At 43.4% G+C, this 18,106-nt stretch overlaps 1 protein-coding gene across 4 annotated transcripts in view; it reads right to left on the bottom strand.

The window, feature by feature from the left end:
- Nucleotides 1-18,106, bottom strand: part of PRDM1 (PR/SET domain 1) — a 111,396-nt gene that overhangs the window by 90,056 nt on the left and 3,234 nt on the right. Inside the window, exons 1-3 of one of the 4 annotated variants that reach the window (XM_080586975.1) lie at nt 12,179-12,415; nt 11,446-11,573; nt 10,669-10,707 (exon numbers count right to left, since the gene is read on the bottom strand). The gene's annotated coding sequence lies outside the window, so the exon portion shown is untranslated. Of the gene's footprint in view, nt 1-10,668; nt 10,708-11,116; nt 11,394-11,445; nt 11,574-11,686; nt 11,705-12,178; nt 12,416-18,106 lie in introns of those variants that run through there. The other 3 variants (XM_080586977.1, XM_080586976.1, XM_080586978.1) reach the window with 3 other exon arrangements.

Here is an 18,106-nt window from a genome sequence, read left to right on the forward strand (position 1 = left end):
CTAGAAGATCTATAATCCCCAGTCCCAGACTGAGACAGCTCCTGCTTTAGTTCTGTAGCCCTTTTTAGGAAAAAACAGGAAAGATAAAATATTCTGATATTTGAGAGACAAAAACATATAAGCAGAAAGTGTTTTATCATCTTTAGCAAGCTAAACAGCAACAAACTCATTTTCTCCCACTGGCTGATCACCTTAAGTATGAAGTACAGTGAGTGGCATTTCCTCCACAAAAAAAAATATTTACGTAAATACTGCAAATAGACTCCTTGCCTCAGCCAAAAATGCCTGCTATGGTATTGCCAAGTGTTTCAGAGAAAGCAGGAATTACAGAAGCATGAAGATGGACAGATCGGACCCTTGTTTCTTGGGTTTGTCTAAACAGAAGTTAAAGTGGTACAGTTTCCTAGTTTGGAAATTGTTATGCTGGTATTTTATCTCCAAACAGAAAGAAAAATAATAGGACAATACGGAGCAGCTCTCAGTCACTGGCTACCACGGGGCTTTTGGTAAGATTTAAAACAAACTCCCCCCCACACACACACCTTTCTCAGGCCCTTTAACAGCAAGGTATAAAATGTCCCCTGCTTTTCTCTTGTTCTCTCAATGTGCTAAAACAATGAAAAGGCTTTCCTTCTTAGAAATTTGTGTAGGAACAGGGGCGCTAGGAAAGAAAGTTCATGTTAGGATTAGCTAAGCTGCATGTTTACGACACCTTCAAGATATCTAAATGGTGCTGGTGCTACGGCAGCAGCGATACCACTCCTTTTCTAGGCCTTCTGCTCCCACCCCATCTTTGCTGCTGGTAGAGGAGCGCAGCCGATCCCATGAAGGGCTACTTCAAGGAGATAACGCTGTGGAAAGCTACTTGATTTTCTGTGGTCTGGTCCGCAGGGTGAAGGCTGTGCAGTGGCTTGGACAAGATCAGCTGTGAGCCAGCTCCAGATCCAGAAGGCAGAACTGAAGAAAAGAGAGCTTCAGCCATCATGGTGTGGCACCTCTTGGAGAAACACCACTTTGGCCAAATGACCAAGGATGGATTAGATGGGTGGGGGAAGATAACAACCACCATCTGACAAGCAACAGTGCTGCTGCTTTTTGAGCAAGGAGAAGCTCGGCCGAAGTCAATGCCAACAGTCCAGCCTCATGATGGCAGTGGCACAGCTGCCACAGGCAAAGACAAGGCCGGTAACCCTTTTTTGTGCTGAGGGCTGAACAGACCTTCCGAAGAAAATTAGCAGGCCACGAATTAACATCCCCTTTAGTGCCTGCCAGCAGAACTCGAACATAAAATAAAACCATGTGGCCGAGGGTTGTGCGAAATGGTGTCACAGGCCTTACTGCATATTTTCCCCGCCCTTGGACTAGCAGAACACGCTGTGACAACTGTGCAACCAAAGCAAACATTTGCAAATTATACACAGCTTGTGATTTTCTATGGAATAAATCTGGGTAAAGCAAAATGGGAACTCGATCTGACTTGCTATCTCTGAAACAGTACCTTAAATAAAACTGTCCGAACAACAGTCCTTATCCACTCCCATGCCTGAGCACAGTAAGCAAACAATGTGCCCCAGGAATGCATCCAGTGCAAACTGGAGCTGCAGAGCCCACAGGGAAAGAGAAAAATGTGCATAATCAAAGAGCTAATAGCTTTCCACAACTTGTTGAGAAAAGATTGTGAGAGGTCTTCCACGCATTGAGCACGGACAGCAAGCTAAGCCCTTGATGACCACAGTTACCCCACAACCCTCCCTCACTGCCTCTTATTAAACGTGCCTCAGAGCCTGACCCACAAGTAACTTCCCTCGGGCTGTGCCCGTGCTCAGATCCTCATGTAAAACCCTCACAATGCTGCTACTGGCTTAGTTGAGCCAATGGAAAATTCTTCCTGACATTCCCTGTTGCTGACAGGGTCCCAGCGCTGAAGCAACAAGATAAATTACATCATAAGCTGCCAAGACGTCCATCACGACCAAAATGTGAATGCAACAGAGGCAGAAAACTACTAAAGACTGTGATGAGGGAAGTTTTGACTCTTGTGTGAGACACCTTTGTTATACAGAAATCAGTTAGGTATGTCACAGCAGTGATCAAGAATTTGATTGTAAAAGTCTCTCTCCACCTTAATAAACAAAAGCGTTAGTATTTCTGATTTAAGAAAATTCGTTTACTGAAGAGGAGAATTACTGCCAGATGTAATAGCACGCATTATTACTGCACCAATATGTAAGAGCACAAATACACATAACCTACATAAAAAGAAGCATGATTTTGCTTATTCTGCATATCTAAAATTAAATCTTTTTTTCTTTTTCTTTTTTTTTTTTTTAAGTGCTTAACACTAGGAGACAATTTAACAGGTATCATTGTTTCTCCCAGGTGTAATCATCTTTTTCATTTGCCCAAGTGAGAAAAGAAAAGCCATTTAATGAGCAGGCTGAAAGTGATGATTAATTAAACAACTTCCAGGGCCTGGGGGATCCTCCTCCATTTGGGATACATTTCCTCTAGCTGTAAGTAAGCTGGAAGGCAAGAGACAGATTCCTCCTTAGCTTTTTGTTTTAGCCGGCATGTATTTGTAAAGGGTCGAAGATGCTTAGCCTGGTATGTGTCTGTAAAGGGTTGAAGATCTTTCTCAGCTTACTTGTCAGCCATTCTGGCATCAGCTATCCAGGAGTAACCCTCACTGTCCCACAACACAATTTTTTTTAGGTACTTGTGACCATATCTCAGCACTGTCCAATTGGGCATCAGTTTCAATATTTAAGTAGCAGAACTTGCTGATGGTATTTCTTCTTTTAGGCACTTAGGAGACCCAAATCTGCTCCTTTTTGAATTCATTACCCATACGCACTAAGTGGAACCCTGAAAGTAATTCACCTCATCTAAGCTGGCTTGAGACTGGTTTTCTAGTGAAAACTTGCAAACAACGAGCAAGACGACAGGTCAGAGTTGGTGAGACATGTGGCCCCTTTCCCTTTTTCTTACTACAACAACATCTAGAGGACCTTTGATCTGGATGTCAGTGGTGAAAACATACAAACAGATACTCTCTTATTATATACTCACAGGTGTACATTCCTAAAACTGTTACATTCCACAACCTTCAGCTGTGCTGCAAAACAATACCTTAAGAAGCTGACCCCTTCTCTGCTCAGATCACACTGGCATCCCAGCAAGTGTGGTATTCTGGAAACTGGCAATAACCACACCGACAAATTCAAGCATCCTGTGTAAGGAGGGGCTGTGTTCCTTGCACTGAGCACCAACGTGCAGCTCACAGAGAAAAGGTGCTTCTGCTGCTCAGCACATAAGTGCTAGCCGATATGCTTCTGATCCAGGCAGCTGAAGTTTTGATGCTGAGAAAGCTGGATTTAAGTCAAACTTGACTCGATTTTACCAGTGCAACAAGAATTAGAAATCTTGTGGAAATACAAACAGCCCCTGTGGACGTTCAGACTGCTTCCCCATAACGGCATGCAATGAGATCGTTCACCTGGCCAGGGCTATTTAATGAAAAAACATATCCTACTCCCCCAGAATTAAAGTTCCTTCTTTTTAAAAAGCAGCCTCCAGCTTTGACAGCTTAGGACAAGAGGCAGCGTTTTTCTCCTTCTGTTAAAAACATGCCAATATATTTCTGTAACTGGAAAGGAGGAAAAAAGCGTGAGGAATTCAGCAGTCCATTTTTCTCCCCGATTGTTCTGCGCTGTGTTTATCAGCAGGCTGGTACTGCATCCCCTTTTGTTAGAAAATTAAAAGTTGAAACTGCAAGCATGAAAGCCACCGTGAACCATGCAATAACCTTCAGGCATTTTAAGAGCAGCAGAGGTTAGAAGGGCAGCTCCTGACTCTAAACAGCACCTATTGTTTCTTTTTCTTCTTGAATAACAAAAGCAAAGCTGAAAGCTATTTACCTGGTTTTACCTCAGTCAGATCTCATTTCCCCCTTTATTTTCAGTGGATGATCTTATCAAATAGCGTCATTTTAACAATTGCTCTGGTCGGCTATTTTTTCGTGGTTTTTTTTTTTTTTTTAATTATTATTTCAGTTGTAGGTTCTATTATACATAACGTAGCATACTGAGTCACAGCAGAAAAACAATTAGGAGACTTCAGGATTCTATCAAATGCACATTTAAATTAAGGGTAACTACTTTCAAGATTAGAGATCAATATGCTTTCATTTTAAAATCACGAGGGCCAGCTTATAGTACAAGGCTCTGATCTCGCCAACACTCCCACACGAACAACCTTCTGTCTGCACAGCCCCATGTGTTCCCTCCACGCTGCAGGCAGATTCACAGAGCTGGACACTTCACTTGCACAAGCGTGACTGCAGAACAAGGGTGGAAGGACAAAATCCCCATCTGCCAAAGTTACGGGTGTTCTGTTACTGAAAGTAGCCAGCGCAGTGTATTACTCAAATTATTTATAATATAGAAGCAAAAAAAAGTTTGATTTCAAAACAAAAACCTTACATGAGTAGGCATCATGCAGAGTTTTTGTGACAGGCTGGGAGTGATCTGCAGTTAACATAAAATCCTCTGAGATCTAGCCTTAAAAAATCCTCACTACAGACAAAAGCAATCTGCAACATGTCATTTCTTCCACTGTTTTTAAAATGCAATCGCAACGTTTGTAAAACTTAAAAAAAAAAAAAAAACTGTCAGAGGTGTTTTTCTCTTTATGGGCAGAGTTCACAGAAAAGCAATCATTTCTAGTTTTACTGAACTCCACTTAATAATTTATTTTCTTATTTTATTTTCTTTAAATCACTTCCCAACATCAACCTCTTGTGTTTTGTACACTTTTACTATATCTTAAAAAAATAATAATTTAATTGAAAACATTTAACAGAGACCACAGTCCATTTAATGACCTGCTGTTGTTACAGTCTTTGGGGACTGAATAGAAAAATGGTTTTATTATATCCATCTATGAATTAAATTCCAGTGCAGTATTTGCAACCCCAAAAACACCACTAGACACAGGAATCTACAGTGCAAGTTTATAGCATAATGACTCTTCCTCACTAGATGAAGTTTGCAAATACCATACAGAAGTCGAAGACAGACATTAAAAACAGAGAAATAACAGGACTTTCCTTTCCTATGAAAATATTTTATGAATTTGTATTTTTAGGAAATTATTGGATAAAAATATGGAAGTTCAATTCTCCTTACAACAACATGATGTCTATGAAATTTGACTTCACTGAATGTTATATGGGCAGGACTGGGTTCTCAAGTCAGTACTGCATCAGATCCTCAGCTGGTATAACCTGTCATAACTCAAGTGGAACTGGTATCCCATCAGAACTAATGTAAGACATACAAAGTTTTTCTGGAAATAAAATAGTAGATACATGAAGGATTAAAAACATTTCTTCTTGCACTTGTTAGCAGCATATTGAAGAAACACATTTTTGAAAATGGCCCTTACAGCTTTGCAGTCAAGTTTAGAATTTAGTTTGAATATTTTCACTTTCTGCAAAGTCCGTATCACCAACAGAAAATAAAATCAAGACAGCATCTGAAACGTGCTTTATTTTTTGGCATCAACTCCTGTCCTCTTGCACGATTTCCGTCCGAAGTTTTTCCTAACTACAAACAAAAAGGATATCTAGATCTGAGTGCCTGTTAGAACTAAAATTAATGCATATATGATTGGTTTTCTACACATCTCAACTGAGTCACTTGAAACGTTGTAATTACATATATTTCCTGCTTCAATAAAATGTTGGTGAAAGGTTTAGTTCCTACGGTCCTTTATAGCTCTGGAAGAACTGTCAAGGTGGAAAGAGGAAAGTCACTTTCCAGTCAGTTCAAAGGAAATGGAGAATGCTCATTTCCACTTGAGGAATCCACTCTGTATCAGGCTATACAGACATTTCCATGTAACTTTTTCAGTGCAGCATCTGGGCACAATATTTTCATCTTATTGCCTTTTTTTCCTGAAGATATTAATAGTTTATAAACCTCAGGGAAAAAAAATGGGCATAGGGTGAGAAGAAGTTTGAGCAAAAATGTATGATTATGCAGTTAATCACATTCTCCTCAGAGCTGCTGGTGGTGGTGTGGTATGGGGGGAGGTAGCAGGATTTATGATTTTTCACTTGCTTCCAAATCTGAACACACACACGCACACACACGTATCCCATTTTTCTAATTTTGGCGCTTATCTATCAAACTCAATTACTTTGCTTCATTACTTAAGAAAGCAAGTTCCATTAAAAACATTTATGCTGAAATTCTAAAGATTGCATTATACTTTCAATAGTAAAGAACAAGATTTAGCTTGAACTTTTGAAAATGAGTGGCTCCCTACTCCAAGACAGTTTTCCCATGTCTAACAAGGACTAGTTTACTAACACTGCCTTGAAAAACGTTATTAGTGGCTTGGAAGAGAAAGAAAAATAATTTATTTCTCCTCTTTACTGCCCAAATATTGCTCGAGTCTTCTCACCACACAAGATGTACACACTTAGCATTTTCAATTACTTCATATGGATGATGCAGTTCAGTAACTAAAACATTAAGACACTTGGCAGACACAATAAAACGATTCTGGGAAATAGATGTGGGGGGCAATGTTTCTGAACTTCTTCACATCACACAAATTTCTAATAAGAGGGTTCCTAACAACAGTCTTCAGGAACCTTTAACTGTAAATACAGTATAACTGGGAAGCTATTTATAATACACCTACATCTGGCAAGCTAGACAAGACTGGAATGTTTCTGAATATAATGACACTCCTTTTCAGATGTGACTTTGAGGGGGACAGCTACCTTCACAGGCTTGAAAGGGGGATTAGAGCACATATAATTAATAAAGCATACACCATCATACAATAGAAAAGCCGCAAAAGGCTTAAAGGAGGAGGAAAGTAGGGAAATGTTATCCCATCTTCATTCCATGCTTCTGGAATGTGGGCAGATCATAGTAAAAGTTTAAGTGGCAAGAAGATTAAAGGAAAACTGCTAAAGCCAAAAAGGACACTCACATCATCTGGTGCAAGTCAGCCGTGTCTCTACAGACCTCTGTGGAGTTACACTGATTTACGCCAGTCAATGTTTTGGACCGACGGCTTCACAGAAGATACTATCGATTAAATGTGTGTTCTGTTTTGATTAAAAGCTGCTCTTGCCGTCAGAGCACATCTTGCCCCAGCTGGAAGCCACTCTGGCATTTTTCTTTTTGCTAGAAAGCACCCTATAGGCAAATTCCGTAATAAAAAAAAAATGTCTACATAAATTATCAACTACTGTTTGTTATTATTTACCATTTTCTGGCACATACAAGCATGCCAGCCACTTTTTCTGAAAATACGCTGAAGACAATTCCCTGCCCTGAGGATCTTAGAACACAGAGGCCAGTCAGCTCTGCAAACACAGGGCACTGCTTTATGGCAAATTATTCCAACTACTTCAGATCCTCGCAGTAATAAGGCCTGTAATAATTCCTTACGCATGTTAGCGATTTCAGGTCTTAAAGTGATGAACGCGGCAAACAAGAGAAGATAAAACACAAAGATATATTTTAGGGAGAAAAGGCCCTGCACCCATTTGGTCGAGACGCACCTACAACTGTAAATCTTCCTGAACCTGAACACTTTCTCTGTAGGCTGACTGCACCCAGTTCTCACAAAAAGAAGCAAGTCTTGAAGGCTTTATCTTCCAAAATGTCATTGTGCAAGTGCCTGATGTTAAGCATGTGGCTTCTAATGTGATACATTGCTAATAAAGAGATCCCTAACATTGGTTTTAATAAGAAAAGAGGAATCAGGAACGGTGACAACAATTCTTGAATAGCAACACCCATATGGTTTCGAGCTTAGCCACCCATCCCTGCACCGAGCAGTGCAACTGCAAACACTGACAAGCCTTCCGCCCAGCCTTCAAAGCAAAAAGAAAAGTGGAACATGAGGCCAACTGTGAAACTGAAAGAGCTATCAGGTTTGAGGAGGGCTGGAGGGAGAAAACTCATAAATTACAAGGCGTAACAATGCATAAAAAAACACTTTTAACTTCGCATCCTGAATATTGGAAAGCCACAATCATGATTTTAGAGCACCCAAAAAGAAGGAGTAACCTATCAACTACCAGCAAGTGTTTCTAGAAGTACTGTGCCTTCACATTAGCAGGTATCTTTCTAAATGTTATTCAGACAATTTTAATGGACAGGGCAGATCCAAACTGTGAAGGAATGTCTCAAATCAACACAACAATATATAGCGAATTATACGTAAAGGCAGACTTCCTTCTTTGCCCTATTCTCTGCACCATAGCAGTCTCACGATACTATTTCAGCCGTGTCTCAGGTTGGGTCTTTCACTTTTACAAAAGCTAACACTTACACAACGTTTTGGCTATAATGTTATTGTCCACCCATAAAGATAACAAAAAAATCTGTTAGACAAGAAGTTTTTACAAGAAATATTCATTTGTACAAAGCTTTTTGGAAAATAATTGACAACTTTTATTATTTAACTATTGTTACTTTTAACACATAGGTAGAATCTAGTTAGTTTTCAATAGTCTCAAATAAATGAATTTTGTAAACAAAGCAACAAGAAAACAAGTTTGTGACAACAGATAATCTGCATTCATTGTATTAATTTTCAAAAATACAGTCTTGGATGTTAGGAAGAATATTTCCAAATTTATCAGTTAAGCACACAGTACTGTATTTCAGTCATAGACACAAGACATGAAACATATATTATGAAGTGCTTTAGCGAGCTCCTAACAGCTGCTGAGAACACGAATGTTCCTACGGCTTTTGACAAGATTTAGCAGGTTTGGAAATCACAAAGATGAGATCTAGTACAGGTATTTTTAGGATCAAATCTCTCAAAAAATAAAAATCATAATCTACGCAATCATACATGCAATTTGCAGTTAAACTGTCAATTGTGCTACTTTGCCTCTTCTGTAGTCTCACGTTACATTGCAATCTTTTAATTCTGCAGTGGAAAAAGTCACTACGAGCTTTAGAGGTACTCAAAAACCTTTAAAACTCCCATCGTGAAACAGCTTGCTGTTTGTAAGTGTGGATACTCCTGAAATTATATTAGCTGCTTTTTAAAGGTTACCCATTTCAAATCGAAATTGACGGAGCAGTCAATTTCACTTCCATCCAAAATACTTTACGGGAATTACTGACTGTTTTAACGTGTTAGACATATTATACTGACTTACCTATTTCATGTAAAATTATTTCCTCTTTTAAAGTGTTTGATAAGTATTCATTTGAAGGATGCAGTGCCCCACATAAATTTATTACTACTGAAAAACTTAATAAAATGACACTGCTAGAAGTAGAAGCCATAGGAATACTGTAGCACTGGAGATACTTTAAGGTAATCTAATCAGCTTTTATTTGCCTGAAAGAAATTTAGAGGAGAGGTGCATTCTGAAATTCTTCTAGTTCAACTCGAATCAGTATTTAATATTTACCCATCAAAGCGAAACAGAATTCATCTGAATGGGAGGACTAAGACTTGAGTTAATTTGTCATCCATGATTATCACTTGGAAGTTCGCTGACTTTATTAAAGACAACTACTGTGTGATAAGGACAGCAGAGACACTATTAACCATGTCATTTAAATTGCTTTAGTTGGCATCGTGCCCAAGTCCTTCAGATCAGTATATCAACACACTTGTTGCTGGCAGGGACTCATTTAAGGGGCGGGTGGACGGGGGGAGGGAGGGAGGGAGGGGGAGAGGAGCTCTCTCAGGACTGAGTATGCTGTACAGATTTCTACAGTAACTCATGAGAATAAACAGTATCACTTTGTATTTTCGATGACTAAAGGAGAGAATGACAAAATAATGACAACCAAATGAAAGATGCTGTTCTTCTTAAGGGAAAAAAAAAAAAAAGCCTTTTACAATCGCTATTTGAAATTACCTGACTTTGTATTTACTGGAACAGCACTTTTTGCTTATAACTGCAACACACAAACAAACAAAGTTCCCTCCAACACTTGCTCTGCCAAATTCTGTGATCCCATATCTCCCTCACCCTTGCCTCCTCCCCAGGATCTCCTGCTTTCACTTCATTCAGCCTGCACAAGGGAGAAAAACTCCAGTGGCTGGGCAGAGTTTATTTTCAGAAGCAGTTAAGAGTCCTTTCATTTCATTTCAGGCAAGAACCATGCCACAAAGTAACATACAGCACATTTAGGAATGCTGAAAGGAAGAAGGTATGAGGATTTTTCCTTCTGATTCACGTGGAAATTAATACTAACGTATTTGTTGAAAACAAATCTAGTTGTTAAGTTAGGCGTATTACTTTCACATGCAGCAAACAGTTGCAACAAGAACTTTTTCACTGTGCTTTTCACCTCCTGTTTCCCTAAGCTTACTCTGTCCTGACTCAAGAAAGAAAGAGTATCCCGTTTTGGGACGGGAGGAATCCATCAGCTCTAACAAGCACCTCAGCGTGTACCAGCAGCCGACTTGCTTGCTGGAAGAGCTGTGCTCCCCGGTGCCCGCACTGCGGCCAGCACAGCTCCGTGTCCCGTTCACCACTTCTTGGGGACACGGGCACAGGGGGTCTGCTGGCACGACGGGCCTCCGCTGCACGGCCAGCGGAGCGGTAGCCGCACAGTACGAGGCACCAGAGGATGCAATCGCTGGGGGAAAAGGCTCTCTTACCTTCTGCAAACCGTCCTCTGGCGTCTTCAAGTGAATGATCTGGAGACACAAAAACAAAACCCCAAATGTAACAGCACAGCTCGCAGCCAGCCCCGCTGCCTCGCCGCCCCCCCGCGCCCTCCAGACCACTTTCCCACCGCCTGCACCGTGAACGGCAAACTTTCCCGTGGCATTCATTTTTTACTGGCGAGCCATAAAATCGCCCGCTTGTCCAATTAATGTGAGCATCATCGTTTTCATTTACCTTTCACCATCTCCAGGGAAGGGAAGCGGAGGGGGGGGGGGGGGGAAGAGGAAAGCAAACGCATAAAAGAAGCTTCAGAAACACGAGTTTCAACTCATTTACAATCCCAGATAAAGGTTAATAGTTAAACTTCTTCCTCTCCCTCCCACCCTCACAATTATTGATGCCCTTCAAGAAATGAAATGTTTTTTTGTTCTCGTTTACCAGAGGCTAGACAAACTGTCAACATCTCCACTTTATTTACGGGTTGAGCAAGAGCAGTTCCTCAAACATCAACATTTTTTACGTTAATCCTGGAGAGAATCCACTTCTCTAAAACTACGAAAATTTGCCAACTTCTGTAGTATTTATTTTTAACAAACGAGAGCGGGAGCCTCGAGCTACCTCCCCTGCTCTCGGAGGAGAGGAAGGGGGGATGCACGGCTCGGCTCTCCCCTCTTTAAACCCTTTTCCCCCCCCCTCCTTCCCGCACCTCTCAGCCCCTGCCCGCTCCGCATCCCACCCCCAGCACCTCTCCCCCGCCGGTCCCCCACCTGCTCCGCGTCCACCGGGATTTCAAGGGAGGGAACAAAATCTGCCAAGCGCTTCCTTTTTTGTTTTATTTTTATGTTTTTTTTTGTTGTTGTTTTTTTTTTTCTTCAACCCGTCTGGAGGTTTAAACCTGCAAAACAAACACCTCTGTTGAATGCAAACTAAGCTTTGGGGGGGGGTGGGGGGTTCCGGGTTAATTCCTCGGCAGACGGCTACTCGCAGTGTCTGGTTACACAAACATACCTACGGACAGGTTGGAGAGGGGTCCCTGCGAAACCACGGCCGGGGAGGGGGGGGGGGGTGGTACAAAACTCAGAGCAGGCACGAAGGTGGGATTTGGGGGGGGGGGGGGGGACTCGGGGGGAAGGGTTAGGGGTGCGGAGCAGGAGGGATGGGGAGAGGGGAGGTTTAATATTGGGATGGGACGGGGAGAGAGCAAGCAAGGCGAGGGGCAGAGCCCCCCGGGGGTGCCGCTGGGGCTGTGGGGAGGGGGGAGAAGGGAAGGGGGGGGCGGGATGTCCCTTCGGGTGGCGGCGATAACAAGTAGTTGCGTACGGCCCAAACAGCACAAAGGAAGGCACGGCGAGCCTTCCTCGAGGGAGGAAGGAGGGCGGGGGGGCCAAGGGGGGCAGGACCGGGCTGCGCTGGGGGCGGGCGGACGGGGGGGAGGGGGGGGGGTGTCGCGGCCCCAGGGTGGCACCGGGGGCGCTCCGCCGCCCGCCCCCCCCCGCTTACCTGCCGCTGCCCGCATCGCGCCGGGCACAAAGGGGCGGCGGCGGCGGCCCCCCGGGGAGCTCGGGGCCGGGCCGCCGTCAGGGCTGACAGCGGTGCGAAGCGCTAATTGCGGGGCGCAAGGCAGCGACCCCCCCACCCCCCGGACCGCGCCGCAGAGCAGAGGCGGGGCCGCCGCCGGGGGCAGCGCTGCGGGGCGCGATCCTGCACGGCCCGGCCCGGCCCGGCCCGGCCCGGCCCCGCGCTTCCCGGCTGTCACATGGCGGCCGCCGCCGCCCCCGGAGGGTTTCGGGCCGCGCTGCGCTTTCGCTTTGGCCCCGCCGAGCGGGGGGGGCCTGGCCGGGCCGCCCCCCTCCTGCCCCCCCACCCGGGGCTCGGAGCCGGCCGAGGGGACGTGGGGGGTGCTTGGAAGGGCTCCCCTCAGGCCCCGCGGTGGGTCTGGGCACGGGGTGCTGCCAGCCCCCCTCTGGCCCTCTGCGTAGTAATAATAATAAATGCTACTAATAATAGGAGCTGCTGGCTGGCGAAGGGCATGCGGTGCTGCAGGGGCTGGGGGTGCTTTCTTTGGCTTTTCCTGGGACAGACCTTGGGTACAAACCCGTCCCCTCCGGATCCCCACGATCGCTTCAGGCAGTTTGGCTAACGGAGGTGATGGAAATCCTGCTGGTGCTGCACATGGAGGGAACGCTTCCAGCACGGGGCAGGCACTGAACACGAGCACGTTGGGTGCTGCCTCCCTGCTCCGTTTTGCAAGAGCGGTTTAATCAGAAATGGGAGTTAGGATTTTTGCCTCACGCCCCTCTTTTACCGTAGGCACCCACTCTCTTAGGCATGGTCCTCATGCGTGGAGAGGGAGTTCCGCCCGTGAGCACCACTCGCCTAGACATCAGCACTGAGGGACTGAAAACAGCAGTGCCTTTTTCCGGAGAGCCTGTTCATGCACTTCGTGTGAAGCGCCCACCACGGGCACGTGAACCACGTAACGGAGCTGGTGGCTCCCAGCAAGTCCCGCAGGCGTGGCGGCACTTCGCTAATTACGGCCTTCCCGGGCTGCGTGCAGGGAGAGCAGTGCGTGAGGCAGACAGCTGCCGCGACATCCTACCAGTGCTTTTATGTGAGCACTGTCATTCTGGCCGCCTCTCAGCTGTTGTCAGACATGGCACAGCACACGTTCGTGGTCTTTGGTGGACCGGCCTGCAACCACAATCCCCGGAGCCCTGCTCACAAGCACCGCAGCGAGTGGTTGGGTTTACCCAAAGCTGAGCTGATGCCGGTGCCCACCATGGGGCTGTGCCTGCTGGGATGTGCTAGTTGGTCCCTCGGCACCTCAGCCTGCCCTCCGAGTGTCTGGCGTGTTTTACACAGCATGAACAAGCAAAATACAGTTGTAGTGGTTTTTCTCCTTTTTTTTTTTTTTTTTCAAAGTGCAGCTAGATAAAAGGCTACCGCCCAGAACAGATCGTATGCATTCCAATGACAACAAACAAAGTCTCAGTACTGCACATTTTAGTACCCGCACATGAGGTTTCTGTTTCTGAGCTGGAACCATTGGACTTGCTACTCACTGCTACATGTAGCAAAAAAGGCTGTGACAGTTGTGATTTTTTTTTTCCTTTTTTTTTCAGCGTTTATCATGAGGCATGAGGAATTACTGATAAATCATACTCTGTGAACAAATACTCCCTCAAAAACCCTTTAGTAGTAGGTCTGTTATTTTGAATACTTGTTAACTTGCAGCTTAAATTGCAATTGAGACCAAAAGCATGTTGTAGTCCTATTCCATAGCATTCCTTATCTTTATTTAATTTTTCCTTCAATTACAAGGACAAATTTGACCCCTTTTATCTGTGTTTTTCTATAAGAAATCCCCATGAAATCAAGGGCACTAGACAGCAAGATACTGCGAAATGGCAAAATAGGGCAGAATCTGTCCCTAATTATACGTTTCCCTCCTCACATCCCCTCTCCAGTGACAGCATGCTCACTGCCCAGAAACAATGTCCTGAAGTTAAAAAAGAAACCATTTTACAATAAGTGAAATGCAGGGAAACAATAGCCTAATTTACCAAATAAGAATAGCGAGATATCATCCCCGAAAGAGTAATCCAGATAAAAGAAGAGAGAGTGAAGAGATGATCAGGCAGTCATTCAGGCCTATCTGCTGATGCTGCCTGAGAGATTAAATCTGCCCTAACAAAACAGAGCGAGGGTCTGGAATAATGTTATCTTCCCTCTCCTCCCCTCCCTGCTCCCCCTGCCCTGCTGCATTTTTATCAAGTTCTGCTACCTCTGGAAGCACTGAAAACAAAAGGAAAGGGGGAAATGCAGAAAGTGAGAGGAACTTTTTCTTTCTTTTTTAGTTTAAAAAGAGGCATCCACCTACTTACTTGTTATCTCACTTTCCTTTCAGGGCATTTTATGCTACATATTTGCAATAAAAATATCATCACACAAGGATAAAGGTAAAGAAATATCCAGTAAAGTTGAGTCCAAACGTCCATGGTATTTTAGGTAAATGATATTTTTGGCTTTGTTTGCTTGTTGGCTTTTTTAACATGAGAAAAGCTGGTCTCAGGGAAGTGAAACATATTCTTAAACCAACTGAATGAAAGTATTTCCACCTTCAAAATTACAGGGAGGAGAGCTGCCTAGCAGAAAAATATCATAATGATCTGTAGCAAAATGATCAGTGCCGAGCAGCGGGGAGAGGGATGAGTGAGCTCAAAGCTGCCCCTTGAAGCAGTTTTCACAATATTATAATTTACCAACATATATGAGGAAAAACAAAACAAAACAAAACAAATCAAAAACCACATAAAGGACAAATTAAGATGTATACCTGGCACAAAACGAAATTTGTTTCCAGATGCTTGCAAACTCTGTTCATGATTTAAGTAGGTCTGAGGTTATTTATGATAATGGTATGCATGAGTCTAAATGACATCCTGTTCCGAAGAAAAGAGCTGACAGAAAAGTGCTTTGGGGCAGTCTACACCCTTTTTTGTCTTCGGGCCATAAAGACAACCAATGTACAAGCTGTGACAGAAGCGTAGCGCTGGGGTAAGTGGGCCAGCAGTGTTAAATACAGTGTGGAAAGGTGCTTTTGCCACAGGAATTAGAGAACAGCTTTCTGTTCATGGGCTGGACAGATTTCCTACGTCCTTGGACGGGACATTTTGCCTCACTTTTTTTCTCTGTAATGGAAGGAACATTTCTGTGCAATGCATGTAGTGCAGTCCCCCACTGTGTAAGGACAGTTACTTTCAGGTTTGTAACCTGCTGCAGCAGTCTCACATGGAAGGTGCTCGATCCAAAGTGGCGAGGCATCAATTTAAGACACTTCCTTCCCTCTGAAATTTCAGTTAGCAGAGGTATTGGTATTGAAACCCAGTCCATACTGAGGGAGAAATTACAGTAGTGGAGTCCTGGAAATTTGCTGTGGGTTTTCTTTCTAAGCTTCAAACAGCTTGAATTTACTGAAGATTTCTTCTGTCAGCTGTCCCACTCTACTTCTCTTGTCTAGAATAGGTGTTTGGTAGGGCAAAAATAGTGTTGTAGGTCTGTAGGGGTAGTTTATAAGTGTCAGTAGTTGCCCTTGAGTTTATTTAAGTTGAGATTAAAAAAAAAAGTATTAAGTCACCATTTGTCCAGGGTGCTTAGAACACCGGATATGCCGGCACTATCTGATAGACTGCAAGCTGCCCAGATGTGTTAAATTAAAGTTATTCTTATTAAAAGTTTCTTTTTTTTTTAAAAAAAAAAAAAAGGAAAAAAGAAAAGGGTGGAACTTTTCTCTTTGTAGTTTTAAAGAAACTTTACATAGCATGGTTGTACTCTTTTCTAGTTCCACTAAAAACAAATCTAAGTCCCCAAATTACAACACAAATATAAAGATTTCCTGTAGTAATTACTTGATTTGGAAGGGAAAGTTAAACTGATTCTGCCACATGTGAAGAACCAGACAAACGGTCATGAGTCTTACTTTGAGTAGGTTGAGGAGGAAACAGTTTATACATTATTATTTAGACAGTTAGTAATGTTTTTGAAAGCTCCCAAGTCCCATCTTCAAAAATTTGGAGACTTAATATTTTTCTGTCAGTCAATGAGTCATCCTGATTCACATAAGGTGCCATAATAACACGGAGAAAGGGAAGGAACATTGTTTGATTTGTCCTACATAGTATTTTAGCATCATATTCAATACTTCTGTTCTGTGAATTCGGTTCCAGGCTCAGTGCTAGCAAGTGGGACTAAAAGCAGTCCAGGAATGAATGCTGCTTTGAGAGAGATGTAGAAACGGGAATGGTAATGCTAATTCAGTCCAAGGATTATTCAATATTCAACCTCAAATTATGGCTGGTGGTGGATACTTCAGAGGAAGCTGCAAGAGCCCCAACAAAAGGCATTTGCAGATTAATCATCATCATTAACCTATCTCTTGTTACTTGGACTTACTGAAAAAGCATGAAGATTTGCATCACTTCTAAATTTAATAGTACAAAAACAGTATTATCTATATTAGGAATATAGCTCTCACTCTCCATATATATATTTCTTATTTTCTGGTTCCATCCAGACCTTGCTTTTAATGGCATCTTATGACAGTGAGTTCCACAAGTTAACGATGCCTTGCACAGAAAATTCCTGAGATCTCTTTTCCATTTCCTCTTGCCTTGTTTATCTCTTACTCATACATGTCATGAGGGTGGCCAAGAACTTCCTAATCTACCTTACATAACGCCCATTATATTTTACACATCTGTGTTATTTGTCTTGCCTTCTGATTATCCCCTGCTCCCCAAAGCAGCCATCGTTTGTTTCAAATACCGCTGTTATCTGCATCACTGACAGTTCATGTTGCTCTTCCCTGAGCCATTTTATTTCTGCTCTGTTGTTTTTGAGATCCCATTCCTGGCAGAGGCTTCCCACTGATCTCTGTGATGACCATGCTTATGTAAACCTTTCTCCCACTCCTGCCTCCCCTCTCCTATGCTAGCCAATATTTAATTAGCTTCCTTTACTGTTGCTGCCCTTTGACCAGAAGGTTTCACTGTTATCCACAGTGATGTCCAGATTTCCATCCTGAGTCACTACAGCAAATGTAGAGGCAGAACAGCGAATGTGTTTTTCAGATCTTGTGTCTGCCGTGTAACATTTGCCAAGCTGTTACCCATTCCCCTGGCTGCCTTGGGCCTCTCTGAAATTCCTCCCAGTCTGTCAAGCATTTGGCCAAAGTAACCACTTGCACTGCCTCAGATGGATACCGCTCAGCTGCGCTTATCCTTCCCTCCGCCCGACTGCGGGCAGCTCGGGCTTGCTCAACTCAGTTTAGGAAAGAAAGTGAACAAGAGCTGCGGAGCCTGGGCCATCTTTGTGTCAAAGGGGCAGGCTTTCATCTCCCGATTACTGTCCTAGGTAAATGGAGGTTCCCTGGGGAACGAGCCCTCCTCTGCTGGATGTGATTTGGGGAGCAGTTGTGTTTGCAGCCTTTTGCACTGTCTGAACCCCGCTTATCACCAGATAGGCCATGGGAACTGGAAACAAATATTTTTGGGGGGGGGTTGTAACAGAATGCACACTGAAGTGGGGTCTCTTACTTGTTCCCAAATATTCTTAAATGCTCGCAGTACTAGAAGTGATTAAATGACTCTTTTCCCCTGCTCCATTTGGATATATCTGCTGCAGGCACAGGAGAGAGCCCCTTCCCTCTGGATTAGTGTTAAAGTGAGAGACATTGTTAAAAGGCTAATAAAAAATCAAGGAGCCATAAACGCTAAGTGATTTTTAAGTAAATATGTTTTTTTATTATTATTATTATTATTCTTCCCAAGGAATGCTCAGCTGTTAGTGTTACGTTTGACAGCTTGTAAAAAGGTGAGTTTTCACTGAAGAGCAGGAACAGGTCGAAGAGAGACAAAGGCATGTTCTGAG

The sequence above is a fragment of the Anser brachyrhynchus genome, assembly GCF_964034855.1.
Source record: "Anser brachyrhynchus genome assembly, chromosome: 3".
Classification (NCBI taxonomy): Eukaryota; Metazoa; Chordata; class Aves; order Anseriformes; family Anatidae; genus Anser; species Anser brachyrhynchus.